Below are 27,206 nucleotides of genomic sequence, written 5' to 3'. Positions count from 1 at the left end.
CCGATGCCATGTCCGAATGTAGTAGTCAACCATAAAGAGCTAATCTAAATTACCAGTTTATCCAGGATCCAGCTGGCCGGAAAGATGAGCGGAATGTAGAGGATCATGAAAATCATCGACGTCCAGTCGACCCATGTGCTGGTAATATCGTAAGTATCTGCGTCGTCCATCCGGAACAGGAAACCCCGACGGGTCGGTTGCGGCCACACGACGATGGGAGGCATTGCGTGTAGGGATGATCCGGTGGGTACCCGATAACCGATGTGAATGGAGAAATATGCAAATGCAACAGTAAAGGAAAGGGAGTTATGGTAAGCATCTTGTATAAGTAGCTCATGCAGGAGGATTAACGAGTTTATTTATAGACTGCCGATGGGGAGGATGTTACTTGCAGTAATTCATCGAGGACAAATAGTTAAGTGAATTTATTACCCTTGTGCCCTAACTGAGAACGGTATTTTTCTATCAGGGTCAAATGCTTTCAAAATCTCGACCAAGATCTAAAGCACGTAGCAAACCTCTTCCATTAGTACGAGAGTCCGTTGGAGTATCTACATGTCGGCGCATATTGACGCATGGTCATATTTATACCGCACAAGGCCAGTTCATGCTCATACATAAACATAACCTCCTCATCCAGCAGCCATCCTAGCTCGTCATCTAGTCGTCCTTTTCAAGTGCATCGTAGCAACCAACCGACGGACGGACAGTGGCCTACTCACCTTTGAACTATGTTTGCTATAATACTGTACTGGATCCATTGGAGTGCATTCGAGGCGGAATACATTACGAATATTGCCAGCACCAGCCATCGCCGTTTGTACACCTTGAACTCTCCTGGTCGGCGAGTGTGGTCCCGGGCATCGCAGCATCACAGCGTCCGATGAATGGACCGGTTTTAGGTTTGAATGGAATGTCCGGAAATGAAACCGAAAGCAATACGAATGGGGTAGAGGTTAGAGTGATTGAATGTTCCTGATGCTAAATTAATTCAATAATGGATTAATTTTATCGTATACATGTTCGGCTATTTATTCGGTTTCCATCCTATCGGTAATTTTAAGGGTACATTATTGTATCGTCAGATCCAAACTTATTATATAGGTTTTTAAAGTATATCGATTGCAAATATCTGCCAAGGTCTGAAGGGCTTGATGTTAGTTTTATGCACTATTTGTGTTCATACCAAGTCTCGATAAAAACACAGCAACAAAGAACCATAGGCTTTTTGAAATAAGCATAAAGCAAGCATAAGCATAGATGACCGTACATTCGTAGTTGCTACTCCGTGATTGACCAGAACAATCGAAGTTGCACAGGGAATTAATGAATGGGGCTTGGGATTAGCTTACCATTCTTCAATGTGCACAAACGACAGCTCAAATTTTAAAAGTCAATAACGGCGCCGGCCACGTCCTTACGGTCATCGGGGAAGGGAAGGAATGTTAGTGTGACTACCGTTGTTACTAGAGACCGAGATCACCTCTGCATCTCCACGGTTGTCATGGAAAGATATTGGGTTAGTGGGTAAGGTATAGATCTGGGAGTCACCAATGGTAGGTGATGCGATCCTTGATATAATTACGCCTAACGAATTCGCGAAATAATTCGATAATCGCATTGGACGCCGGACAAGTGTTCATCACTCGCCCTCGCAAGAGCAAGCGATGCGATCAATAGATCAAACACAACTAACGGATCACGCCACTTTTCACTTCACTCGACCGACGCGCGACATGTTTGATCCTGCCCTCATCACCCGCCCCCGCAGGAGCAAGCATCAAGGTCGAAGGATCAAACACAACTAACGGATCACGCCACTTTTCACTTCACCCGACCGACGCGCGACATGTTTTGATTCCTGCCCTCATCACCCGCCCCCGCAGGAGCAAGCATCAAGGTCAAAGGATCAAACACAACTAACGGATCACGCCACTTTTCACTTTCACCCGACCGACGCGCGACATGTTTGATCCTGCCCTCATCGCCCGCCCCCGCAGGAGCAAGGCGTCAAGGTCGAAGGATCAAACACAACTCAAAGAACCATAGGCTTTTTGAAATAGAGATAAGAGAACTGCCCCTTACTCGATATACTTTATCTCGATCACAGTAGCAAAGATTTGTATCAAATTAGGGAATGGAGCTCAGCACAAAAATCATAAAAGTCTCTTTCACCCCTCTGTGAAATTAGTAAATGCCAAGGCCAGTAAACGTCAAAACCCCATGTAAAATCAAAACAATGCAGATCCCTATAACTTGATACACATGCTGACTACTTTGATTGATTTTTCCATACTGATTTTTGAAATCTAAATATCTCATCTACAGACAAACTTTCCATGAGTCGATATTTAAAGGAACCATCTCCTCATGGAAATATTGAGTCTTGGAACAGAAAAGCTATAGAAAGCTGTTTGAGGGGACCATCATAGTAACCAAGAAATTTTGTTTTTAATATGGTTCCATGAGTTAACATCGATTAATGGGACATCGACTCATAGAGGTTTCACTGTACTATACTTTAAATACAATTACAGAATGCTGCATATCTTGGCAAACGAGAAATCAATAAAAAGCATATTCAACAGCAAAATGACCGGTCTAAACAATATGACGTATGGGCAACCACTAAGAGCTACAAGTACTCTCAGAGAGCGAAGAACATAATGCTCTTATTTCCTTAGTCTTTCAAATGTGAGGCTTAGCCGATTGATTAGCATCTCTGTGTATAAGTCCTTCCTTAGCCGAGTGGTTAGAGTCTGCGGCTACAAAGCAAAGCCATGCTGAAGGTGTCTGGGTTCGATTTCCCGGTCGGATCTTTTCGTAATGGAAATTTTTTTGACTTCCCTGGGCATAGAGTATCATCGTACCTGCCACAAAATATACGATTGCGAAAAATGGCAAACTTTGGCAAGGAAAGCTCTCAGTTAAAAACTGTGGAATGCTCATTGAACACTAAGCTGAGAAGCAGGCTCTGTCCCAGTGAGGACATAATGCCAAGAAGAAGAAGAAGTGTATAAGTCTGAAGGTCGAGGTTCGATGCTCGTTGTCGACTTATTGTTAATTTTTATTCTCTGTCAATTGGTCAATGTTGATTGCCTGATTTTGTACTGATCTTATAATATCAGGTATCAGAAGGCCGGCTCCAGAGGCACGTTTCCCCGCCATTTGGGAGATTTGTGCCATCGCCATATTTGAGCCTATTTCATCATCTACCCGATGGGAGAGGAAAGGGAAGGGAAAGATGGGAGGAAATAGGAGTGGGGTCCCTTGAAGAGGGAAAATCGCATAAGCGAATTGAAAGCATGTAGCTCCATACCACAATGGGTTCGAACAGCGCCCTAAAAAGGACACTGCAAAACGCATGAGCGTAAAGAGAGCCTATAGCTCATTACCACGGCGGGTTAAGAATAACAGAATGTCCTGAAGATTCAGGTTTCTGAAATCAGTTTCACTTAATAAGTGTTAACCAAGTAATTGGAATCGCAATTACGCGAAGATTGGATAGTTACATATCAGGTGAGAAGAAGTTCCATAATCGGAATCACAACTATCACACACAAATGTATCAACACACTGAATATTTGCCATGTTATAGTTGAGTCGGCAGTGACCAGTCAAGGTTGATACCAAGAGACTGCAATTCTGCTTTGACAGATTTGTTAAATACTTAGCCACCTTTGGGATGGCTCAGTAATGTACAATTTTTTTGACGACATGACTCAAAATTATTCCAATATTGCTGGTGCTGAGTTGCTGCCCAATAATTTCTGAAGCTTCACCCAGCACTTCGAAATTGGAATAGCTGCCTGAGGGCCAATGAAGTCATGCGATGCTCCATTGCGAAGCTAATTCATAAGCCAATTCATTCCCAGCAATGGAAGAATAGCAAGGACCCATACAACTGAATTCAGTTCCTCAAATTGAATTCGACGTGCGATAACAAGCTTAAACCTTGAGTTGGCCTAAGCGAGAACTTTTAAAAGCAGCCTGACTATTTGACATATTCCTTTACAAATAGCCAGACGACAACTCGTCCCGCGAAGGGAGTTGTGAGGAACAAAGTAACAAGCAATTGTGGAATTCACTCGAAGCAAGGACAATTGTGTCCCAATTCACCGGAAGGTTTCCGTGAGGTCCGAACAAAAATGCCGGTGAACTTCGAGACTGTGAACGGAGGGAAAACAAGTACGCGAGACAGTATATGGGTTACACTTTCAACTGACTTCAAGCTATATTATTATTTCCTTTTATACAATTCATGTGATACGGTAACAATTGATGGGGAATACAAAGCAACAGCGACCAAATTGTCGCATTTATGATTTGGGAGAGAGAGAAATTTTAGGCAATTCTAAAGATTGTATAAGACAATGGTTAACGTGGTCGGCGACTGGAGCGTCGCTGAATTCCGCTACAACATAAACCGCCCACCAAATTACCTTGTGGAATTTCTGCTCCGTTCCGACCTGGAACATACTCGTCGTCTTCTAACGGAACTCGCCGGATTCGTCGAACATCTCGCCTTGTAGTGCCGTTGGCTGTTTTGATTGAGACAACCCTGGTTAGGCCATCTTGGCCAGGAAAATTTCTACGACGCGTCCCATTGGCCATTGTTTGGGTTTATCGGTGTCCGTAATCAGTAATACAAAGTCACCAATCGAAACGTTCGGCGCCGAACGTTGCCACTTCGTCATACGCTGAAGGGATAGAACGTACTCCGCTTGCCACCTTGCACGAAACTCTTGCACTAACCGTTGAATGTACTCCCACCTGCTTAGGGAACCGACGTGGCGTTCCAACTGGTTGATCTCTGCCAAGGCATTTAGAGGTCGACCGATGAGAAAATGTGCAGGCGTGAGAGGTTGAGGTTCATTAGGGTCGTCGGAGAGAGCAGCGATCGGTCGAGAGTTCATACAGGCAGCTACCTGCGCCAGTATGGTGCTCAACTCTTCGAAAGTGAAACGAGTTTCCTCACCGAATTTGCTCAGGAAACCCTTTGCCACCTTTATCCCCGCCTCCCAAAGTCCACCGTGATGAGGCGATCTCGCTGGGATGAACACCCATTCGATTCCTTTGTTGGAAAAGAAATCGATAAAAACGTCGGCGTCTATGGTTGTGTTGATCCGCTTGTAAAGCTCACGAAATTTCCTTGCTGCGCCACGAAGATTGGTTGCGTTGTCGGAGTAGACCTTGCTCGGTAACCCATATCGGCTACTAAAGCGAATGAAGGCAGCAATAAACGCAGATGTGCTGAGATCCGAGACCGCTTCGAGATGAACCGCTCGTGTAGTGAAGCAAACAAATAATGCGATGTAACCTTTACTAGGGGTAGCACCGCGCACTCGACGGCTAATAATATTTAATCGGTCCGGCATAATCAATACCGGTAATTGAAAACGGTGGATTTGGTTTTATTCGATCCGCAGGTAATTGTCCCATCAGCTGATGGTAGTGGTGCTGGTTTCGCTCGAACACATTGAACGCAAGTTCGACATATCTTACGGGCAACGCTAATTCCACGAACGATCCAAAACCTTCGTCGCACTGCAGCCAGCAATGATTGGGGGCCACAGTGTAGCTGCTCGAGATGGTCGTGACGCAGGACGAGTGAAGTGAAAGGTGAGTGGTGAGGCACCAAAATAGGTGTTTTGTATCGTAGCTGAGTTCCGAGAGATTCAATCTACCGCCCACCCTGAGGAGACGGTTTTGTCGAGAAACGGCTTCAGTTGATGAATCGAACTGCCACGGTTTATCTCACGACCTTGATCCAATTGGTTGATCTCCTTCATGTAATGCTTACTTTGAACATGTTGTACATATATTCGCATGGCCTTATCGATTTCTTGTGGAGTCAGGCGGCTTGCCGATCTCAACTCACGGTGCGAGAAGCGCAGCATTTGAGCTGTAATCCTTAGCAACAGTTGGAGATTGGGATAATATCTGGTTATCATCGCATCGAGAAAAGAGTTTTCATAGACTGCCAAATAGACTACTGCCTCGGGTGCGTTGCTCTCTTTCGATCTGTCGCTGAATGAATGATGTCAAGAGCGGAGGTAGATGGAGGTTGAAGAGTACTACATGATTCACTCCACTCAGGACCGTGCCACCAGAGAGGATTGTTGATGATTTGGTCAGGGAGAGCTCCTTCGTGAGATTAAATCCGCAGGGTTGATGTGTGTGTCGATATGGTGCCAATTGATTGCCGGCAAATGAGTATTTATCTCCGCCACCCGATTGGCAACGAAAGTTTTCCAACGCGACGCACCACCATATATCCACGACAAAGCCACCGTCGAATCCGAGAATGCGAGTATTTCGTTGATGGGTAATGAGATCGCTGATATAACGTTCGTCATCAGTCGTGATAATATCACGCCGCACACAGCTCCAGTCGCGGCAACGTCGTTCGTCCATTGCCGATGGGTGCAATTTTGGATTTCGCACATAACAAATGCGATGATGTGTTTCCGTGTTTGTCTGCAGCTCGGATGTAGACGCAAGCACCCATGGCTCGCTCGGATGCATCACTGTAGCCGTGCAGACAGATGCGGGATGCGCCTCGTATGCCGATCACTCGGCGAGGTACCTGTAAGTATTGGAGATCGGAAAGATTTTGTACGAAAGATGACCAATATTGCACAAACTCACCAGGGAGAGTTTCATCCAGTCCACCCTCAGCTCCCACAACTGTTGCATGATTAGCTTCGCTTTAACGATTATTGGAGCCAATAGTCCAAGCGGGTCAAAGATGCTGGCGATTTGCGAAAGCATGCTTCGTTTTGTGGGCTGAGAGATCTTGATCGGTGCATAAGTAAACTGGAATTCATCGCTGCACGGCTGCCAGTGGATGCCGAGGGCCTTGATGGTGCGTGAGTTGTTGAGTTCGATTGGTAGCTTCACTTCACGGTCTTCCGCAGGTACACCGTTTGAGAACCTCTGAGCTGTTTGAAGCCCATTTCCGCAGGTGGAAACCACCAGCGGCGAATATTGTTGTCAATTGTTGGCGTAGTAAAACTGCTTCTTCTTCGCTGTCAGCGCCGGTTAACACCGTCGTCCACGTAAGTACCCTTTTCTGCCTTTTCTACCGCTGTCGGATATTGTTCCTTATACGAGTGTAATAACTGCTGTACACATTTCGTTGACAGATACGAAGCGCTCTTCGTCCCATAGGTGACCGTATTAAGACGATATTCGCAGATTGGTTCGTTATCCGACCATCGCCAAGAATTCGCTGAAAGTCGCGGTCTGCTTCGTGGACGTCCCACCATACGATACATTTGTTTTATATCTCCAGTGACCACTATTGCCGGAAAGCGAAACCGCAGCAGAATGTTGACGATGGAGTCTTGAAGAACTGGGCCAGCCATGAGTACATCATTAAGGGACTTTCCGCTGGTGATCTTGGCAGAGGCATCGAATACGACGCGACATTTTGTCGTGGAGCTAGCTTCCTTCATTACACAATGATGAGGAAGGTAGACGGCCCCTTTCGGTGCTGGCCCATCAGCAAGCGTCATATGGCCAAGCTCATGATACTCGTGGAGAAACGAATGGTACTCCTGCTTTAAATGAGGGTTTCGCTGCAATTTTCGTTCGAGATGATGCAGTCGTTTTTCAGCCATTTGCCTCGAATCGCCTAGTTGACTTGGAGGGTGCAGAAACGGCAGTCGCACAGTGAACCTTCCCGCGTCGTCTCGAACGGTATGCTCGTAGAAGTGTTCTTCACAGCGTCGTTCTTCATCGGTGAGGTAGGGTACGGGTGTAGAATATTCCTCCAACTCCCAGAATCGACGCAATTGCTGGTCAAGGCTATCATCAGAGGTTGCCAACAAACACAATGGAGCAGTTTCAGGTGATTGGATGTTGGATTCTCGATATCGACCGGCTACCACCCACCCTAACTTGGTGTTTTGTAATGTGGGAAGATTGTCGTTTGAACCAAGGGTGATTTTTCCAGGCTCGAGAAGCTGGAAGAAGAGTTCAATACCAAGCAATACATTGATTTTACCCGGACGGTGGAAAAGTGGGTCAGCCAGATTGATCGAGCTTGGAATTGGCCAACCTTTTATGTTCGCTGGTTTTACCGGAAGCGTTTTGGTAATTTTCTCGAGCACCATACACGGGACTGTTGTACTGAAATCCGTGCATCGGGATGCAATGACGATTTGTACGCATTTGTCTACATGCGCAGGAGTGGATGATATCCCTTCAAGGTCCATGTCCGCTTCCAGCAAGTCGAGGTCAAGTTCATTACAGAAGCTTTCGCTGATGAAACTTACTTGGGAGGCTGAATCTAAAACGGCCCGACAAGCATGTGGTCGGCCTTGTTTATCTAAAAAATTGATCGCCACTGCGGCGAGAAGAGTGTTAGTCGCATCGAAGTTGGTGGTGGAATCCAGGGCCGAAATCAAAGATTGAGCAGCCGAACTATTGCCAGTGTAAGGAACATACGATGTCGGTGGAGCTTGTTGCGGATTTGAAGGTACCAAAGCCGAATGCAGCAGAGTGTGGTGGAGTTGGCCACATTTACGACAATTACCCGATCTGCATGTTTCGCCAGGGTGGTTTTGCAAACAATTATGGCACAGCATCTGAGATCTCACAGCACTCAATCTCTCCTCGGAGCTCATATGGATGAACCTACCGCACTGATAAAGTGGGTGAGATGATCGCTCACAAACGACGCAATTTGAAGATGTGTTAGTAGCAACGAACGTGGTAGCTCCCCTATATTGCGCCCTAACGGGAGGTTTATAGGCAGTTGTTGCTCGTTGTTTGATAGGCTGTGCAGATTGTTTTTCCATTTTGGAGTTCACACTTCAAGTCACTTGGGCACTTTCCTCACAGAGAGTTTGTTCGATCGTTGTGTCGCGGATTGGCAACCACTATTGTCTATTTTATTGGCGGGTGGCGAGGCTAAAACGCGACACAATGCAATCGACACTACGCGATTCACGACGATAATTTTCGCGTATCCGGCTCGAAGGACCATATGTTTCCGTGAGGTCCGAACAAAAATGCCGGTGAACTTCGAGACTGTGAACGGAGGGAAAACAAGTACGCGAGACAGTATATGGGTTACACTTTCAACTGACTTCAAGCTATATTATTATTTCCTTTTATACAATTCATGTGATACGGTAACAATTGATGGGGAATACAAAGCAACAGCGACCAAATTGTCGCATTTATGATTTGGGAGAGAGAGAAAATTTTAGGCAATTCTAAAGATTGTATAAGACAATGGTTAACGTGGTCGGCGACTGGAGCGTCGCTGAATTCCGCTACAACACATTCAAATCACTAGGATTTCTAATGGACGGAGAGAATTCATAGAATTTGGTCACAACCAATTCCCAGTTTGTGGAGTATATGTTCATATAGAGATGTAGCGATGATCAGATAATGATTCATCATCTGATACATGCCAATTCGTCAACTCGTGACTGATTTTGTTCAAGCAGAGCATTATGTCTAACACATCTTCTCTAGCAGGACACCTTGAAGGTTGGGCGATTCCCTAAAATAAGTAATCCAAGATTTGAACTACTTAAGCATTCCATCAGACTGGAGCTTCTCAAATTGATATCTGAGCTGATCCAGATGATGTGATGAGTATCAGCATCACTACCCACCAATCAGCAGAAGGCCTTTTCATGGGCAGTGAATGACAACTCGTTTGAAATCATCCATTGGGGATGGTTCATCATGTGGTAAATACACCACACAACGAAAGACGTATTTCCTATTGAGGTCACCAACAGAAATATCAATTGTGACAGCACATACATCTTGGTTGTTAACAAAAACTGGGTCCACAAGGTTACCTAGATAAAAGTACACAAAAGTATGGGTTTTGCGCCATTTGAACTGTACCATTTGCATGAGTCTACATAGATTGATCGTTGCTGATATTTTATGCTGAAGATTGGCCTAACTAAGCTATCCTAACCGTAGCCACTACCCAAACTAGGCAGGATTAAGCTTTTCGCAATCTCAGAACGAAAAAGACCAGCAGCGAAAAAACCAGATCGGTATCTCTTAAAAGTCGCCAAAGGCGAAAAGCACAGACTACACTGTGTAAAACGCATAATGCGAAACCATCGAGGTGAAAATTTAAACTAAATTACAACGTATTAATAATCCCACTCTTATTTAGCCTCAGGCTTGAGACTGAAGATGGGCAGCCGATTATCTCGGAGAAACACAAGGTCACCTACACCATTGCTCGGGTAGCACAGGAAGGGCATAATACTGTAGAGGGCGCCCAGGTACTGCACAGGCTCCGTTTGCGGTTAGGTTTTATTTAGACCCCCCTAACCATTCATTCTTAGGCACGATAAGCTTAAAGCCGCATGAATTAGGGGTCACCTGTTAGGTGGATTTTTACCACCGGAACAGGCAGTCCGTACTGTTAATTCTTAGCCAATTGAAACAACCGCTTTTCAATATATTATTCAATACTTCTCCATACTAGTTTTGATAAAATTTTGGATCTTTTATCTCTTATCTCCAACGAACGAATAGCTGATTATGATCGTCAATAATTACTTTAGTACGACAAATTATGATCTTAGTCAGCATTTTCTAGCTACTCGGATATTGTACAACATTTTCATTATAAAAACATAAATCGATTCGACCAAGATTTGTTGAAGAGCTCGACCATTAAGTTTAACACTGATTTCCTTTTTGCTGACCCCGAAAATTCTCGAAAACTTTTGAAAATGTTTTGGATTTGCTTTTTAGAATTCACTAACGATTTTCTCAAATTAGAACAGCTAAGTAATGACCACTTTAAAGTTAAGTGTTCTCAAAGCTTAGCAATACTAAGGTGCCAACTAGCTTGATTTAATTTACATTGGTTGAGATGCCTCAAGTGTTCGCAATCAGTAAAATGTTCATAGAAACTTCTAAAATATCCGAGATAAAACTGCTCAATTGGGAACTTCCGAAAGAACATGAAAACGTCTCAGCTTCTAGGAAGATTCTCAAGAACTCGTGAAAACTCTTTAGTTTTCATTCTAAAGAACTCATGAAAAATTCCTTGGACGTCCAATAACTTCTTGGGAACCCCTGAAATCCCCAAAGAGCCTTATTAAATCCAGTCGTGAAGATCCCGTTTCTTAAAATTGTCGATTTTTTAGCCGTACTGACGAAACTACCCATGCAGCTTCAATCATAGTAACCCATGAGTCAGCAGACAAAATTGAGCTCCGTTTGGAAGTGAGCACGAAAGCGGACATCGTGGCGGCACTTTGTAGACACCGCATACGCCCGTTCCGGCATTTACAACATCTTGGCACTATTAGATAACTATCAGAGCATCGAAAGAAAGCCCGGTTCAGGACGGCCGACGACCCTGAGCAACAAAAAGCTCCAAAGAAAACTGAAGGGGAAGACCGAGGGAAAAGTGGCTACATCGCTGGGTGCATTTGGCCGGGAGGTCGGTACAACCGGCCAAACAGTGAAAAGTGCCTGACGAACATGAACATACATGTTAGGGAGCGAAAGTCGCGTCCACTGGCTTCGGAACTGCAGGCAGCGACAGCGGTCAAATCGATTTTCTCGGCGAATCGCGACGTGGCGGTGGTGATGAACGACGAGACTTATCTCATCCTGGATGGCTATGACTGGCAGTTAATTTCTCACACTAAGTTCCTCAAGAAGGTTATGGCAGGTGCGCCCCACTCGGGTTCAGATTGGGTACCACTTCCAGTACGGCATTTGGTCCCTTTGGTACTGCAAAAAATACCCAAGTTTGACAAATAGCAGTACACTTTTCACGGCATTATAGATTTTGCTCTATTACTTTATGTGCCATAACATTTTGGACAGTGCACAATGGTCCGAGGGCGGCCAAAAACCTCAAAAATCAAAGTTGTTTTATCCGAACAGTAATATTTTTCCCGACTTCCTCAACACTTCTGTTGTTCAAATCCAAAGTTTGAAGCAGATTCATTGGAGTTTGAATTTTATACAGCTCCTTGAGTGGGCCGTGTACATGATTTTTCAAGAAAATTAATTTATTGTTTATTATTATAATTAATTTACGATCCATTTTTTACAAGCTATTTATGAATTTAAAGAGAGCTCAAGCCGCAATGGTATCTTCAGAGAAGTTGTTTGTATATACATAAAGCACACCTGAGTTGAATAAAAATTTTCATTATATTCATACAAAGTGAATTAAAGTTAAAATTGTTCAAAAAACATATCATTTTTTATAAAAGTACCCTAAGACATTAGTAGCCCGCGAATGCCCGCGATGACAATAAGTTCATTCGAAAGCTAAAAACAATCTTGCTCTTGAGCTTTCAAGTAGGGTACAAACAAAGATTGTTAGAAGGAAAAAGATAACCGACTCCCGTCTTTTCTAGGCGACATGATTAGCGCCGCTCTGGTGAGTCAAAAGCCAACTAATATGCAACGTTCGCCTAGTGACCACCAGATGTTGAAGTGTTCGTTTATGGCATTCACGCTTGAAAAAAGTTACCCAACTCAAACGGGGATGTCCGATGTTGCCAATCATCTCTAAATGGCATAAAATGTGATAAAAAGCAGAAAAAAACAGCACATGAATATATTTAGTATGAATAAAAATTACTCAAATTTTGTGTTGGTTCAGATGAGTCTGATGTTATGTGAGTCGTACTCACTTCTGTGTAACATTTCTTAGACGTGTTTGTTTTGATTTCTTCCACTTTTCGTTTTTTGATTGCACGATGATTTAAATTTAGCTGAATGTAATGCTTACGCGCTTTTGACTCAACAGATGGCAGTAGTGTTACTTGAATAGCATGTCGTCGGCAAAATATATGGCAAAATAAAGAGTCGATCATCTTTTTCCTTTTAACCATCTTTGGTACAAATTATTTGCGAAAACAAGAGATAGACCACTTTCAACGCGTTTGAAGGTGTACGGAGTGCAATTCTAATTAAATAATAATAATCCTGTAATACGCTAGTACGTGCATGCAATCGCAGTAGCCATGAATTGCATCCCGTCCCGAGAAGAAACGAAAAACTCGCTCCAGTCTTCTCATTCTTTTTATTTCTGGCGTTACGTCCCAACTGGGACAAAGCCTACTTCTAAGCAGGCAGGTGTTCTTATGACCACTTCCGCAGTTATTAGCTAAGAACTTTCTTTGCCGATTGACCATTTTTGCATGTGTATATTGTCTGGCAGGTACGATGATACTTTATGCTCTGGCAAGTCGAAAAAATTTACTTTACCAAAAGACTCTCGACTGGTGGGATTCGAACTCAAGATTCTCAGGTTAGTCTAGCTGAATAGCTGCGCATTTACCACTAGGACTCTCTGGACCCCTATGTATGCAATATTTGGTGTTATACCTTAATTAAATATTGTCTATACCTTTATTTGATATTAGTAGGATATTAAACTACCTTGAATTTAAATTTGAGCTGTCACAACATAAAATAACACAAATTATCTCGGCTTATTAAGATGGTTGAACGAAACTATTTCCTTCGCAGCCTCCAGATAAAATGAAAGAAATTGGAAAAATCATTCCCTTGCTTTAGCTGTTAAAACAAGTATGATAATAGACTGAAGCTAAAGACATGACATGCTGAAACTGGTTAAATGGATGATACTTGCATAAAGGCAGGGTTAGATCTAAGATTTTTTTTTGAACAAATGTGCATGAAATGTTCACTTATTTTTTCAGACGTAACATGAATTTCAACATATATTTTTGAGTGGTTTTTTCAATCACGAGTTCATCGTAGTGTTTTTTTTTTACAAATTTGAAAATTTGAAAGGTGGTCATTAAGACGAGATGAACATATTTACTTATGATGGTTTTTGTGTAGAGTTTCCATATTTTTGGATGAATAGTTAATATTTTTTGTCAAAAATTGCGCTTTAGTCTATTTGTTTTTACTATTAGAGTTGTGCATGGAAAAATTACTCAAAAATATATGTTGAAATTCAAGAAATGCCAATTCGTCAATAAATAACTGCGAACCAGCCTGCCTAAGTTGACCATTTTGCATGGAAGATTGAAAAAGTTGAAAATGTAATGTCCAAACCTGAATATTCTAATTATCAGCCCATAACAAGAAAAAATGGAAAATAAAAATCCATGATAGTTCAATATGGCATAAAATATGTCAAATATATTATTTCAGCTATTTTAAAGAGAGTTTGAGGTTTTGTCCGACATTTGTTCTAGATCGAACCACTGTGCAGTGGGTGGAGTGAGAAAGGAATGTCTTAGCCGCTCTTCTTTCGTCCCTAGACTGGCCGTGAACGGGGAAATTTAAGGCTCCCCCAAATCAAGGCGACTTTTTACGGCGACAGCGACAAATAATCGTCGTGATTGTATGCACGGTTTGATGAGCGTGTCTAAGCCACAGCGACGCGATTTCGCTTGCAGAGTGCTTGCAGCGACATAACAACGAAAAGGCGGCGATTGCCCCGAAGCGAGCCTGCAATGAAGATGCCAACCCGGCGGCGTACAACAGATTACTGGCAAATAGAACTCCAGAGGCGAAGGTTGCCCCCTTGTTCACGGCGATGATGGATATCTCGGCACTGCGGTCGGAACTAGCGGCCCACCAGATTAAGCCGCTATTCAAGCTGTGCCACACCGGTACGAAGGTCATGTGCGAGTCCCTCAGTGACTACGAGAAAGCCGGCAAACTACTGAAGGCAAAGGGGCTGGAGTTCTATACTTGTTAATTAAAGGGCTTCCGGAATACACCCCGGAGGCAATCATCGAGGAGATGGTGTTAGCCGGACTGAAGCCGACGAGCGTGTTCTCCATCCGGTGAGTGCAAAGAGGAAGGCATCGGGACAACCTGTACCTGGCCCACCTGGAGAAGGGTTTTATCACCATGGCGGGCCTGATGAAGGTGAGAGCGCTCTTCAACATCGTGGTTGCATGGGAGTTCTACCGCCCAAAGAACAGAGACGTGACGCGATGCGGCAACTGCCTCGCGTTCGATCAAGGGACGAGGAACTGCCACATGAAGCCTCGCTGTGGCAAATGTGCCGGCGCGCACGCAACAACGACATGCCAACCAATGCAGGAGGGCATCGAACCGAATTGTGCTAACTACGGTTCCAACGAAGAAGGCAGCAGCCGTAATTGCCCCAAACTAGCGGAGTTCCTGGCGATCCGCCAGCAAGCATCCGCCAAGAAGCAGGGACGACAGCGTCGGCCACTCCCACCGCTGACTGAGGAGCACTTTCCAACTCCTCGCTACCAGGTGCCCAATCTGGCACCGCTTCCACCGACCCACCGGCAGGCATCCCACCAGTCGGCCCCCTTCGTTCAACATCGCTTTGCGGCCTCCACCGCTGCTCCACCGGTGCAGTGAGCGCCCCCTCCTGGATGGGGGAATCCTGGACCCAGTGCTCCCGGCATTCCTCCCTCCGACGACGGCTCCCTGTACACACGGGAGCAAATGTTTGAATACACCATTAACTTATTCCAACGGCTGCGCTACTGCCCTCCGGAACAAAGCCATCGAGTTCGTCGGCTTTCTCGAAGAGAAAAGCATCGACATCGCCATCATCACGGAGACGCACCTCAAGCCTGAGCTGATTGTCTCCATTCCCAACCATCGACTTGTGCGGCTAGATCGGGCCGGCTCTGAAGGAGGGGGAGTCACCATCGCTTTGCGCCGTAGGATTAGAAGTGCAAGCTTCTGACGGCCCGATTACCATCATCGTTGCATACTACACAACGCAAGCGAACCTTACTGATGGGTCGGCAACGGCCCTACGGCAGGACATCACCAAGCTAACTCGGCGGCGCGGGCGGTACATCATCGCTGGCGACCTCAACACGAAGCACGAAGCCTGGGGAAACCCCCGAAGAAATCGAAACGGAGTCATCCTGCAGCAAGACTTGGAGGAAGGTGACTTCAACATCTTGGGCCCGGATACTTCCACCCTGTTGAGCAGATCCGGGGCCCATGCCATCATCATCACCAAAATTGTAAGCATCTTTCAACCGGTCGTCTACCAGGAACTCAGCTCAGACCAGTATCCGGTGGTGGCTGAAGTTGGGTCCTCGGTAAACCGGCATCTCACGACTCGGCGCAACTATCATCGTGTCAACTGGGACCAGTTCCGGCAGTGTATCGTCCCACGTCGACTACGAGGTGCGACCCGAGTCATCTGATGACGTCGATCGGCAGCTGCAGGCCATCGAAGAGGTGATCTCCCAGGTCAGAGAACGACACGTGCCGGCAATCAGTCAGATGGGCAACAATGTACCAATTGATAGACTTACTAAAGATTTGATCAAACTGCGTAACACCATCCGCAGGCAGTATCAGTGAACTGGGCTGCCTGCCCTTAAATCCGATGTCAATCGGATGAACAAAATTATCAAGGCCAGAATGTTGGAGCTCAGAAACCAACATTTTGCAAATAAGATCCGCGCTCTTCCGGACTGTGCTCAGCCGTTCTGGAAACGAAGCCTAGGCCAATTCCACCTTTGGTTCAACTAGAAGGCAGCCGAAATAGGTCGACATTTCGTCAGCTCACATAATCTTGGAGGCAACAGCATCAGTCCGCATGAAGCTGCTGTTAATGAGCATGGAAATAACCTCCATCAGATTCCCAACGACTTCTCGGAGGAGTTGGAAACCACGGCTGACGAACTCTCGACCCATTTAAAACCATCCAAAATCAGGAAACCTGGCTAAGATCCCAAAAGCTATCGCCCCATCAGCCTTCTCTCAGCGTTATCAAAGCTTTTCGATAGGGCAGTTTATCGCCGACTTCTTGCTTCTGTTGAGCAAAACAACATCCTGCTCGAGGAACAGTTTGGTTTTCGACGCGGTCGATCAATCGTGCACCAACTGGCCCGAGTCACCAACATCCTCAGACGGAACATGTGCTTATCCAAAACTGAAATTCTGAGGTCCACCGTCTGGCCGAAATACAGACTCTCGAGGATCGCTTTAGTGAGTCTATCAAAAGGTACTGGGCTCGTTGCCGCACATCAGACCAGCAGATCGTCCGCGCTATAGTCGCACCCTCTTAGGTTATCAAATTTTTGTCTTTGTAAATAGTAGTTAGGTCATCTTTTCTTTTTTTAAACTACCGGCGCTCCAAACGAGCCAAATAGTAAAAGTGTAGCGGTCCTGCCGACCGAAAGAAGCATTCCCCTCCCCGTATCGAATAATTCGAAAGATCAATGATCACCATTGATCTAGGAAAGAACCCTTTTATTTTTTCGATGATGTTCCACGCAAGTTGGTGGATTTCATCAGATGTGGGTTTTCACTGTTAACTAGAAAACAAGCGGTGTAAGCAGAAGACTTACCTTACTGCTTGTTGCTCGTTAACGTGCTCCAATGCCGGAGAATGTTTTTGTTTTAATTTTTGTTTTTGTGTCACCCGACAGCGCTGACTGAACGCCCCAACAAGGTCTCGGTCACATGGCTGTACTAACTGAGCCAGAGCAACGCTCGTTCTGGCTTTTCTCTTTCTCTCTTTATTTTCAGATTGGGAGATTGAGTTCCCCGCGGGAGCGCGATAAAACGCCCCGATCGCTGGCGGCGGGGGGTGCAGTTCTGACCGGAGGAGTCCGGTTGCAGTTCTGACGGTTCGTGGACGTTGCAGTTCTGACCGGAGGAGTCCGGGTGTGTACGACGCGTTGCAGTTCTGACCGGAGGAGTCCGGGTGTGTACGACGCGTTGCAGTTCTGACCGGAGGAGTCCGGTTGCAGTTCTGACGATGTACGACGCGTGCTGTTCTGACGGTCCCCCAGTTCGGACGAGGTGTGCCGTTCGTTTTCGACATTTTCGTTCAAAGTTCAGTGGGCATTTTCTGCCAAATTGACGAGCAGGCCAATTCGGGTCGAGAGTGTTTGGTAGTGATATAAGGTGGATAAAGTATAGGTGGATAAAGTATATTTCGGGAAATTGGTGGAACCACCCACAGCGGGCCAATTCGGGTCGAGAGTGTTTGGTAGTGATATAAGGTGGATAAAGTATAGGTGGATAAAGTATATTTCGGGAAATTGGAGGAACCACCCACATACGCTATCAGAATCGAGGGTAAAGTGAAAGTGTCTCAATCGATTCCTTAAGAACGATTCTAAGGGTGGAAAGCTAGTGAATTGTGACGACCTTTTAGTAATAAATAAAATTGTTAGAAGGAAACAGAGTGATCAATATTCCGAAAGAAAACCAGTGACCTAGCCGGGGGGCCCGCTACAAAAGTTAAGCAAATTAAAACAATTTCCACTACCAAAAATTTATCAAAACAACCAAGATTGAAAGACTCTTGGCCGACTACATTAGCTGTTATCAGTTACCCCCCAAATCAAACATTAAAATAAATACGAATTTAACCCAACTCAAAAACATGCCTACACGCATGTTTTCACCGCCATGGTACACTGCTGGAAGGTCGCTCGCAAGGGCGTAGAAATTTTTGCATTAAGCTCAACTAATGGATGGTATTATTGTCAATTTATCAAGAGCAATTGGGTCCCAAAGCCCTGTCCCAATTTTAGTGCCAAACGCTTAAGTTTAGGCCAAAAACACATGTTTACTCAATTTTCTAATGTTTTCCGTTGGTTTGAGCCCAAAAATATTTTTTTTAGATTTTGTCACATCCTTTGGCTTAAACTGAAATTTTGGGTGTATTTTGTTTTCCGTGTCCCTTACGAAATGTCAGATAGGAACAACCCCAGTGGTCGAACTAAAACCCCTGTGGTGTTTTTGTCGACTAAGCGAACGTCAAACATGATCAAAAGTGTCAAGGTTCATTTATGGAACAAATTTTTAAATTAAAGTTTAAACACGATATAGCCATTATTTGAGCGGGAAAAATTGCTAAAGTAATTACAGTAACATGCTTTTTCGTGTTATTAAATAAAAACAAGATTTCATTACAAATTTTAGGACCCAATTATCTGTCTTAGCTTTTTTCATCATCAAAAATGCCCATTTTTTTAACGCAACCGTTAGCTTCTGTGAGGTGCAAATGAGGAATTATTGATACAATTTTCGTAAAAATTCTCGTAAAGTTCTTGGGGGAATTTAAAAAAAAAAAATCAGTCGCAAAGACATTCGAGGTACCGTATTCCGGGGTAACATCGATGATTTTTTTGGATATATCTTAAATTTTTCATTTCACAATACAAATGTTACAAACTTTATATTTTTAAAACAAGTACTGGCACTGAAATGTTCCTGAAGAAATTCCTGAAATAGTTTTATGAAGGTTAAAAATCCCGAGGAATTACGGAACGAATGAATTCTGAATTCTTGTTCAAAGTTCTACATTAGAATATGTAGAAAACTAATAAAATTTTACGAAAATTACTGGGAGAGGAATTGCAATATCTAATGCATCATTTCTAGAGCAAAAACTGACTAAATAATTCAAAATTTTTCTTAAAGAATTTTAAAACGGTACTTTGTTAAAACTCATGGAAAAGATCGTTAAAAATCGATCAAGATCAAGAAATATACACTACGAAATCTCGAATGAAAAGCCAAAAAATACCTTGTTTGTAGAGGCGTCTGGTTAGCCTGTTCAATCTGTTCATTGAACAGGTAGACCATTTAGATCAAAATTGTACAATTAATTTAAAAAACCAAATCTAATTCAGCAAATCTTATAATAGCATGAGGGTTTTCAATATAGTGTGAGTTCATACGCACTACATAGAAAAGAGGCATAGCGATTGTCCCAAGGCGCCAAGAACGATCGCGTAGTGTGCTGAGTTCACGAGCGTGGTACTTCACTAAAGACAGCAGCGCAAAGGTTGAAGACACATGCCGTTGAAAAACGCTACTGTGCTTTCAACCTGTTCAACTGCCACTGTTGAAACAAATCCCATATAACTAAGGTCCCACATACATTCACAGCTTAGTAATGTGTACACGCTCAAAAGAAAACATGTGTGGAAATAACCCGTGCAACGAAATGAATTGAACAGGTTTCACTTCTTCCTAGAGATTCGTGCACGCTAAGAAGTTTCCTAATACCGTGCACCCCCGCTAATTTGAACGGTACCTCATGCAAACCATCGGGGTTCATTTTTAATTTGAACATCTAGTCACCCTAGAAACGTGTTTCTGGTTACCTCTTCCACTGTTTTGTTTTGATTCTGCGTTCCGTTCTACAGCGTTCCTTTTAACTTTACTTCGTTCCATGAGCTTAATGACGTTTGAACCATTTTTAATCTGAACGATGTGCAAATTAGCGGGGTACAAATTAAAAAGTGTTCAGATTAAATGTCGTAAAACCAACGGGGGTAACCGGTAGGATGTATTTTGTTCGGAATAGATCGAGTGTCCATCCAGATCTATTTACATTAAATTAGAAGGATATCCACGTTAATGTCACGTTAATCCACATGAGAGGTTTTAATAATAAAATCAAATTGATAACAACCAAATTAATACCAATAATTCATTGTTAAACTTACAATTTCTTGTCTTTGGCGAAGTTTGCGCATTCAATATAGAAATAGAGTGTTCTTAGAGTGCAATGCATGCAAGTATGATGCTAACTTCCATGCAATACGAAGTCAGTTTCTCTCAAAACGTTCAACCAGCCGATTTGAACAGACTGCAGAAGATGATAAAAGCTCAGGTATAATATATTATCGCGTATTATCAATGAAATTAGCGCATTAAATGCGCTTTATATTAGTTTTCTTCGTAGACTGCACCAATTTCAATTTTTTAATTATCAGCCATTCCATGAAAAACCGATCTTGTGGGTCACCGAATTCCATGATAATTTGTTAATTTGTTCCTAATCCGAATAAGGGTACACATGTTTTTGGAATTTTTGATTAGGGTGACCGTTTCCGAAATAGGGTGACTAGAAAAATCGCGATTTTGCTAAATTTTTATTTAAAAAAAATATCATAACTTTTGAACAGCTCCACCGATTTCCAAACTTTTTCAACGGAGTGAAAGCTTAAGATTTCAAGTTTTCAAACAAAAATGAAAAATTTGAAAAAAAAAATTTTTTTGCATGAAAAAATATAAAAATTTCTATTATTTTTAGAAATTTTCATTTACCGTGGTGAATCAAAATCCGGACAGTACCAATATTCGGACACTCTGATTATATTAGTCAATTAGAGTTAAATTAAATGACAATATGTTGGGTTTTTATTCACTCCGTTAATTATTAACAATGCTTAGAACTTTACATAAATGTTTAATCTAGTAACCATCGTCAAATAATTAATACAAATAAAAACAAATAATTTGTTCGTGTTGAACGTCATTTCTCCGCGGTCTGACTCCAACTCAAGTTTAATGATCGATGGCCGCGCGAACATCGTTTGATTGAAGGAACAGTTTGTGAACTATATTTTATAGCAAGTTTTAACCATAAGTGTTTAGGAAAAGATATTTCAAAAGTTTGGTGACTCCAATGTTGGAGAATAAGTCGGGAATATATATTTATCGGTGCTTCTAGAGACTGTCCGGGATTTCGAGCCAGTGTTTTAAGATCCGGACAACTTGTAAAAGACCCTGGTTTAATTAGTGTAAGTGAGTTTTGTGCAAGAAAACATAAAAGAAGACTTGAAAAATATCTATTGGAAGCTTTGTGAGTATTCATCATTTAACTCGATGTGAAATAAATAGTGTTAAACTTTCATAATAACTGTTTGATCCGCACCGACTGCAGTTCAAGCCACACGCATCTCGGCTTTGGTAATCAAGCCACTTATATTACAAACGTGCTATTCTTTTTGACATTATAGAGCAAACGCAGACATCAGGCTTTTTAAATATATATAGTTTATTGTGTATTGATATGATTTTCATTAAAATTTAACGAATATTATGTGCTATTTACACAGATGTTCGGATTTTGATTCATAAGTGTCCGGATTTAAATACACCGTTTGCATCAGTTGTCCGGATTTATGGACTAGACATGCTGAAGTATTTGAATGATTTTCATGTTGAAATCATGATTTTTACCAATAAGTTTATCAGTAGCGTGAAGATCTTGAGTTAAACATGGCTTGAAACAATATTTTATTAAAGGTATTCTGAAACAACACCTTGATATTAGTATTTTAACATTTGTGTTGACTTAAGCGTCCGGGTATTGATGCACCACGGTATTTAAGTGTAAAAAATATATTTTTACAAAGTTTCATATTTTTTTCAGCTGGAAGCTAAAGATTTTGACCTTTCAGAAAAAATATAAAATTTCACTAAAATTGTTTTTTTTTTAATTTGAAAGAAAAATCAATAATTTCCGTTTTTTTTTGTGTTTTGAAGGCCTCGGGACCAAAGGGGCTATTGCTGTTCTCATTTTTTCTTGAAAGTTCTGAAAATTTTACGTTTACTGTCAAAATTTCAGCGATGTATGGTTTTTAGTTTTTGAGATATATTATTATTTTGAAAATAAAAAAATCAGTCATTTTTCATCGGCACACACTGTAGGTCTCAGCGCATTAATTTTTTTATTTAAAAAAATATTAAAACTATTGAACAGCTCAATCGATTTCCTATCTGGAATGGAATGAAGCTTAGATTTTTTTATGGAATGGAAGCTTAAGATTTACACTCTTCAGAAAAAATATGAAATTTTGTAAAAATATATTTTTCACACTTAAATAAATGAAAATTTCTAAAAAAATAGAAATTTTTATACTTTTTCATGCAAAATTTTTTTTTTTCAAATTTTTCAATTTTGTTTGAAAACTTGAAATCTTAAGCTTTTACTCCATAGAAAAAGATTGGAAATCAGTGGAGCTGTTCAAAAGTTATGATATTTTTTAAAATAAAAAATCTTATGCGCCGAGACCTACAGTGTATGCCGATGAAAAATGACTGATTTTTTATTTTCAAAAAAAATATATCTCAAAAACTAAAAAACATACATTGCTGAAAATTTTACAGTAAACGTAAAATTTTCTGAACTTCCAAGACAAAATAAGAACAGCAATAACCCCTTTGTTCCCGAGGCCTTCAAACAAGAAAAACGGAAATTATTGACTTTATTTTTCATGTAAAAATGTTTTGTAAAATTTTAATTTTTTCCTGAAAAGTCAAAATCTTTAGCTTTCTTTTCGTCCAAAAAGATTGAAAAGCGATCAAACGGTTCAAAAGTTATAATTTTTTTGAAAATAAAAATTTTGAAAAATCGCGATTTTTCTGGTCACCCTATTTTGGAAATGGTCACTTTAATAAAAAAAAATCCAAAATCACGTGTATCCTTATTTCGGATAAGGAACATAATAGCAAATTTTCACGAAATTCGGTGACCCACTAGATCGGTTTTTCATGGAATGGCTGAAGAACTGGCGAAATAATTCATAACTTTTCTGAAATAATTTTAGGACGGTACTTTGTTGGAACTCATGGAAAAGATCGTTAAAAATCGATCAAGAAATATACACTACGAAATCTTGAATGAAAAGATACAAAAAAAAAACTCGTTCGAGTGCCGGAGAGTTTCTGGGAGCATTTCCCGACAAACTCTCAAATGAAACCCTAAGGATGTTCTCGTGAGAATCCCTCATAACCTATGCAGGATTCGTTGGAAACAAAATCTATAAAACAATTTTGATAATGAATTAATTGAAAAATTCAGATACACTGAAACCATATGCTTCGACACTTATCTGAATTGTGTTTTTCCTATTCTTTTTTCGTTTCATTTTCGAGATTTCCTTAGAAATCACTTTGGACGTTCCAGCATCGTGCAAAAGGAAATAACTTGTGTTTATCATTCCCAAATTTAAATCAAATGGTTTACGTTTTTATGTTCATATTTTTTGTTGTGTCTCTTATTCATTTTTCGATTTGTCGTTTAATCCGTTTTTGGTTTCGCTGTTTTGTAATTTTTTCGTTTTATCAATTTTTCGTTTCCTCGTTATAACGTTTTGTTTTGTCTTTTTTCGTTTTGTCATTCCTAAGTTCATCTTTCTTGTTTTCTATTCATTTGCGTTACACAAGAAAAAAAAAAACTAACTTAACCATTACCTGGTGCTAGGGCCGGTTTGTCCAACGTTGCGCTAGATCCATTGATGGGAGGTTTGATCAGATCGGAGGATTTACTGCCCGGCATGTATGCATCGGCTACTACCGTCACTTCCGGTACGTTGGAGTGCTTTAAATCCATTGTGATGGGCGGTAGGTGTCGCTTGAAAGAGAGCTTCCGTTCCGAGCTATATACTTGTCAGGTCAAAAAGTTCCGTCTTTTGCTTCGCTTTTTGGTTTTCGGTTCCTCTGATGGACAGCCTCGTTACTCGCTCGTTGCTTCTTCTATTTTCTAAATGACTTTTTCTGTTTCGAGGGACGTTGAGTGGAGTGAGAAGATAGTAGAGATTTTTCTATACGCTATAAGGTACTATGATTATTGTCATTATTTTTATTGTACTACTATCCTATTGAGGAGAATGGATGCTTTGTTCAGCGAAATTCCAGCTCAGCCGATGATTTCTCACTCTCAGTCCACGGGGGTTGGATTGAATTATACGAGCATTTCCAAGAGTATATCGATTTGTCAGTTCCGATTATTGTGCCGAAAATAGACCCATAATCGATTGCTGATGCACCATAATGATAATCAGTTTTCCGCCGAAGCTCTTCTTTCTCGCCTTGCACCAGATTGTAGTTGTATATGTGCTATCTGATTTGTCGTCTTTGCGTTCCAATTTTGGCCTCGTTAAATATTAATAAAATTTTATAAATTGTTGATTTATTTCGCTTGCAGTCGCAAAATTCTGCCGAATCGTAACGAAGCAGACGACACCAAAGAAATAATGCGCCTTCCGCTAGTCGTTGTCTTCTGTGTCTAGTTTAAGGCGACACGACAACAGCAGTTCGCCCGGAGCTAGTAGCTTGCTAGTTTCCTGTATGTAGGCAACCGGGGAAGCAGCTCTATTTACAGCAGCACTGTCACGAGTAGCGGTGGGAGGATTTCAGTTACTGACGGAGGACCGAAGAAGCTTGTGTGGTAGAATTGCGATAGGGTGGTTGGTGGTGTTTTAGACTTTGCGTCTACTATCGGGCGGTCGGTGGAGAGTATTGCGATCCAAAGTTTTAACGAGTTGCAGTGTGCTGAAAAAACAGAGATGGAAAGTAGAAGATTTATTACCGGTTGCAAATGCTCGTTCGTTAGGCTCTGTGCGTTGAAAGGTTGAATTTGATAGTGAGAGGCGAAGACATTGGCTTAGAGTTCCCCCAACTGAAAAGAATCTCAATCACGTGGTCGAGTGGTTTGAAGGTTTTTATTTCTAACCAGATTTTCTCAGTCATCTGAGGATGAACGGATTTACTTCTTTTCTTGAATGTCAGTTTTAAATATATCAGAGATAAGGAGGGAGATATTTCAGTACCGAATTGCACCCAATACCGGACAAAATCGAAGAAATGAGAAATCATGGTCCAATCAAGATGGTGTGTTAGAAGAGTAATTGTTGAAGAGTATGTAATTAGAAGAGTATGTTGTTGTATTTTGGAGAGAAACGTTTGCGTAGAATAACACATTCTTGAAATGTGCATATCTTTTTAAAAATCGTTGAAAATTGATGTATTGGCTTAAATTTGAGCCTTATTAGTAATTATTTGAATATGGCAAAATATTTTGGATCGCGCAAGTATGATCGAATAAAATCATAATTTGAAAGTGTGAAAGTATTTTAAACCCTTTTCAAACTTTATGTGGACAAACCCTATTATGGCCAAGTACCTCCTGCATTTCGGACGTTCGATATTTCCACGCATCCTTCCGGCCACGAAGATTTAAAAATATATTATTTTGAAATTGAAATATTTAAAATAGTCAGCATTTTAATGATCTTCATCTTTGTGGTAAACACAACGCAGTAGGCTTGGTCAGGCCACTTTGACGCTAGTATCTTTTAATATACCTCAGGCATCAATATTGATAAGAAAAATATTTGCGCGTAATCTAATCTAGTTTCAAGATGCTTACTAGCACTGGCTGGCGTAAGGTTAGATTAGATTACGTTAGATTTATTGAAACGGTAATTGATATAAATTAATCTAAGGAAACTTTTTTAAACAATAATTGTTAACAGAGATAGCAGTATACATATTGTTTTGTTGTTTATTTGCTTTAATACATATATACAGTCAAATCTCCGTGAGTCGATATCTGACTCAAGGGAATATCGAGTCATGGAAACAGAAATACTTTTAAAAACTGTTTGAGGGGATCATAAGCATAACTGTCGCTTAATAAATTAGTAGGTATTGAGAAAATAGCACTCAAAGTTTCAAGTTTGTCTTCTCATACAAGTGATTATAATTTTCTAGTACATTTCCGAATGCTCTATTCGATTGGGGATCACCGCACAGATTACTCATTTTGCTTCTATTGATCAGCAAAATATATAAACATAGACACAATTCTCGTTTTGTAGTTGCTATTCGGGTTGAAAGTTCATATAGAAACTGTTATGCCTTTATGCCGCGTCTGAGAACAGATTAATCATCAGCAACGATGGACAAGCTGTGGAGCCCCCGACGCTAGATGAGGTTAAAAGAGCGATTAAGGAGTTGTAGAACTGTAAGGCTGCTGGAAAAGACGAGCTCCCGGCCGAATTTTTCAAGCACGGAAGTGAGCAGCTGTACGAAATACTGCACCGTACTCTGTTAAGGATATGGGAGGAAGAAGAATTGCCTGCTAGCTGGCTGGAGGGCCTCATCTGCCCTCTGTATAAGAAGGGCCACAGATTGGAGTGGAGTGAGTGTTCAACAGATTGAGACCGCTGGAGGCGATTACCAAGCTGGTTTTCGTGAGGGCCGATCAACGACGGATCAAATGTTTACCTTGCGACAAATCCTTGATAAGTTCCGGGAATACAACTTGCAGACTCATCATCTGTTCATTGATTTCAAGGCGGCGTACGATTTAGTAAAGAGAAATGAGTTATGGCAGATAATGGTAGAACACGGTTTTCCGGCGAAACTGATTAGACTGATTCGTGCAACGTTGGATGGATCGAAATCAAGTGTGCGGGTTGCGGATGAGACTTCAACCTCCTTCGTAACCTTAGATGGATTGAAGCAAGGAGATGCGCTTTCGAATCTTTTGTTCAACATTGCTCTCGAAGGAGCTATAAGGAGATCGAGCGTGCAAAGAAGCGGTACCCATCGTCACCCGGTCGCATAGGAGCATAGGGTTTTGCGGACGATATCGATATAATTGGAATTGATCGTCGAGCCGTAGAAGAGGAATTCGT

At 41.9% G+C, this 27,206-nt stretch overlaps 2 long non-coding RNA genes across 2 annotated transcripts; one reads left to right on the top strand and one right to left on the bottom strand.

The window, feature by feature from the left end:
* Window positions 1-738: 738 nt before the first annotated feature.
* LOC110681045 lies at window positions 739-24,694 on the bottom strand. Its single transcript, XR_002503073.1, has 2 exons — window positions 23,977-24,694; window positions 739-837 (listed from the first exon to the last, which is right to left on the bottom strand). It is a non-coding gene; the product is annotated as an uncharacterized LOC110681045 (long non-coding RNA).
* Window positions 17,100-18,156, top strand: LOC110681046. Its single transcript, XR_002503074.1, has 2 exons — window positions 17,100-17,892; window positions 17,976-18,156. It is a non-coding gene; the product is annotated as an uncharacterized LOC110681046 (long non-coding RNA).
* Window positions 24,695-27,206: the final 2,512 nt, after the last annotated feature.

Source organism: Aedes aegypti, unplaced genomic scaffold (genome assembly GCF_002204515.2).
Source record: "Aedes aegypti strain LVP_AGWG unplaced genomic scaffold, AaegL5.0 Primary Assembly AGWG_AaegL5_hic_scaff_280_PBJ_arrow, whole genome shotgun sequence".
In the NCBI taxonomy this organism is placed as follows: domain Eukaryota; kingdom Metazoa; phylum Arthropoda; class Insecta; order Diptera; family Culicidae; genus Aedes; species Aedes aegypti.
Note: the sequence above shows the minus strand (reverse complement) of the source record. Positions and strands in the feature narration are given on the sequence as shown.